This window comes from Protobothrops mucrosquamatus, unplaced genomic scaffold (genome assembly GCF_001527695.2).
Source record: "Protobothrops mucrosquamatus isolate PMUCROS unplaced genomic scaffold, P.Mucros_1.0 scaffold581, whole genome shotgun sequence".
In the NCBI taxonomy this organism is placed as follows: domain Eukaryota; kingdom Metazoa; phylum Chordata; class Lepidosauria; order Squamata; family Viperidae; genus Protobothrops; species Protobothrops mucrosquamatus.
In genome coordinates, this window is record NW_015386881.1 from 245,048 (window position 1) to 249,173 (window position 4,126).

The following is a 4,126-nucleotide window of genomic DNA, read 5'->3' on the forward strand; positions in this document are numbered from 1 at the left end:
CACTGGAATCAATATCAAGCAGTATTTCTCTCTGAAAGAAATTTAGTCTGTCAGAAAGGAGTAGGAGCAATATAAAGAAAGTGAGACCATAACTAAAGAGCTGTATATAGTGACAAAGTAAAATGTTATCTAGGTACTCTAATACTTTATTACCACTGTTGCAGGTCACTAAACTTCATAAGCCATATCCAACAATTTTGCTTTCAATTTATAAGCTAACAATAGTAACAAGGGAGTAAGGTACTTTAATGTACTAGCTATTTACAGAGACACCAGGGTTCAAACATGGTTTAGGACATAAATGAAATAGCATTACTTATCTCAGCCTGCTCTCTAGTGGACAGTGATACAAAAACTAATACAGAAACAGGTTTATCTAAATAGAAATAAATTTCATTTTTTTCTATATTATCACTGCACACATGCCCTCCTCTCCTGATTTAAGTTAAGGAGAAATACATGCTCTACTAATTAAACTGAAGGAGTTGATCCCATAGAAATAGCATCATTTGGTAATGATTCTATGATTGTCAAAACTTACTCAGCAAACCACCACCAGTAAAATGACGAGTTTTACTAATCCAAAGCAATAATGGTCTTAAAGGCTATCAATAATAGTTAACAAGACAAGAAGTTCAATATATCATTTGAGTAGTATTATTGTCACAGTGAAACCTTCCTGCAATCCTTTCTTTGAAAAAAAATATATATCTCCCTATATGAGGAGGGGGGGGGGAGATGATGATGCTTTAAGAATTGTGTTTCCTTTAATTAGCTGGTATCTTAAATTAGCTGTGCCTTTTTTCTACCACCTGTGCAAGCTTGAAAAAAACAAAAAGGAGCTCCTTTAATTTGTAGTGAAGAGGTACTGTGCTTATACTATATGAGGCCTTAATCATTTCTTAATCATTTTCTTCAAAGTATGCTTAGTCCTACTAGAAACTTCTGTAGAACAAGGGTGTCAAGCACAATTAAAAGAAAATCAAGCAAAATCAAAACTTCCAAGCTGTTAACAGTTTTTTTATACTGATGTGAATAATTTATTTTATAATGATATTATTACGTATGAGTGAGCTAGATGCAGATAGATAATGGAAAGCAATAATGAATTTTGTTTGAATATCATGTATTGTATAAGAAGCTTTGGAAAGGAATTCCATTAAAAGTTAGATTATGGTTGGAAAGTGAGAGAAAATTTAGAAAACATAACTAAATACTTGATGTTAATTTTTCAGTCAATGGACCCCAGGCTCTAACATTTTTGTAGCAAGCAATCAAGACAGATGTATTAAGTTATTGAGTCACAACTGAACAAATTTTGAAATCATTGGGCAATCCTTCTGTCAGTCCTGCCCCAACTTGGTCCCTTAAGCAAGAACAATCCTCAACTCCATTTGGTGTGAAAGTTTTACTTTACTAAATGCCAAGTGGATTATATTATAGCAAAGCCAGAACTGAAGTTTGCATGCCAAACTTTCCTGGTTAACTTTCCCTGTTCAGTTCCTCTCCCTTGCTCATCCCCTATTGTCCAATAATATTTGAATAAATTGTTTTGGAAACTGTCTCTTCAATGGCAGGCTGGCTGATGAGCTGTTGCATTCCATTCCTTGCGCTTTGATCTTGTGATGGTATCTCTGGTAGGTATGATTAGTAGTTAGCCTTCTCCCCTCTGGACTGGCTCCCTCCCTCCCTTAGTTCATGGCAGACTAGCAACTAGCGAATGTGAAGCTCAACCGTATTATGGCAGTTCTGACACCTTCCCGTATTTCACTAAATCCTATAATTCTTTAAATGAGCTTGCTGCCATGCGTGAATGGTAAAAATTGTGAAATTTCTTAAGGGTGGCAATTCCAACTTCTCCGATTTAAAACACAATTTGAAAAGAAATTGAAATATGCATTTGTATTCAGCCTGTGATATAAACTGTGGCTATTTACCAAGAAATGTCAGCTTTTGCAGCTTGAGATTTCCAGTAAGGATTCATGGTGAACTAGGTGTCCCCAAAGGAGTGGAGATGACATGAATGGTGGAGATTAGCAAATTCTGGCTGCCAAAATCTCTCCAGAAAAAGTAGAGATTGTGAGATTGCTCATTTGTATTCTGGATAACTACTCCTTAGGAGTAAACTGCAGGAACAGATGTTTTTGCAATCATCTTATGAGTTGAGCAGCTGAGAATGCAGGTCACAGTTTTAATATAGTCTATATCAGACATGTCAAACTCGTGACATCACGTGACATTGCGCAACGTATCAGGACGATTTTGCCATTGCTGGCAATGGGGTGAGCGTGGCTTCTGGATGATGCGTCCGGCCCATGGGCCAGCAGTTTGACACCCCTGGTCTATATAGACATAAAGTTCAAAAGTACCTCATTTCTTAATGTAATTAATTGATTGATTAGATGTAATTAATTTAGATGTAATTAACTTAGAGCTAAAGAGAGATTTTTTGAGTGGTGAGATAAGATTCCACTTGATAGGTTATTATTTGGTAATAATAGTAAGAATAAAGGGAAAAAAGGCTTTAAAATTTTTTTGGCAAAAGGTTAACAAGAAGTTGATGTAAGAAAATTTAAAACAGAGAGAGGAACTACACCAGATTTGTTTCATACATTATCTGAGCAAATGGCCAGTAAGTTAGAATTACTTGATACTAAACTGACAGTTTTTTGAAAAAGAATTATGAAAGACTTGTAAAGATGAAAGAGGAGATGAAAAATAAGTTAAGAAGATGAAAACCACTGTAAAAAAAATTCTGGAGAGGTAAAATAAATTAATGATAAAGTAGAAATTTTAGAAAATAAGATATAAATTATAGACAGAGTTGGAAAGAGAACTAGATAATCTGGCTCTAATAGAATTGAGAAAAGATTTTGTTTGAGATTCAGAGAAATCCCAGGAAGTTCTGGTAAAGATATTTGAGAAAAGATTATTAAAGTCTGGGTAATTTTTTTGGATAATAATAATAATAATAATAACAACAATAATAATAATAATAAAGTTGGAAGGGACCTTGGAGGTCATCGAGTCAGAGAAGAGTAGTTACTGAGACAGAAGTTGATAAAGTATATGGAATAAATGTAAGATTTGTGAAAATAAAAAATGTTCCAAGGGATGTTTAGGTGCATTTTGTCAGGAAGAAGACAAAAGATCATGTTTTGCCGCAGAATTTTAATTCAAGACCTAAGATTGATAATACTGATATAATTGCCCTTAAAAATGTCTATCAGGATTTTGTTTAAGAGAAAAATGTAATTTTTTACTGTGAAATTAAAATAGAAAAAATCCCATTTCAGTGTGACAGATTAGAAGGTATAATTTTTACTTTTAAACCACAGAGTTTTCAATTGAATTCGGTCCAGAAGAGAAGGGAATTTCTGGAAAAATTGAAATAAGAATTGGAGGAAATTCTAATGGAGTTATCAGAGGAGACTACACAAAATCTCTAACAAGTGGAGCAAGAAACTGATGGTACTGAACTAGGCACTACAGAAACTGATGGTACTGAACTAGGCACTACAGGTATCATTTTTTCTAAATTTAGGGCTTAGTTATGGATGTCAGATGTTTAATGTGGAATATAAATGGAGCATATGCTCCTCAAAAGAGTTTTTGCAGCCTGTTTCTGATGGGATGAAATATATATTATATATCTAGAAATGTGATATATATTATATGAGCATAACTTGGGCTCTTGTGAACTCAGGCTTTTAGCCAGAAAGCTGAAAGGAATATTAAGTTTGTTTGCTAATTATGCAATTTTAAAAATCTGTTAATGTAAGACAATTTTTGATGGATGCCATGTTCTATTGCCAGCTGGCATTAACCATTATCCTTTTAATTTTTTCCCACACTTTTCTTTTGGAAAAGAAAAAGAAGTTGATGAGCTGCTAACAACATAAATGAATGGGAGAATAGATAGGTATTTGATTAAAGTCCTGCTGCTTTGTAAAGTATATTATTCAGCTTAGATTGCTCTAAAAATCTAATTTGTAGCATAATACAAACAATAATGCACACTGAATTGTATCTTTATTTCTATTATCTGTAAATGTTTACATATAATAAAGTATTCTTCTTCTTCTTCTTCTTCTTCTTTTTCTTTTTCTTTTTCTTTTTCTTTTTC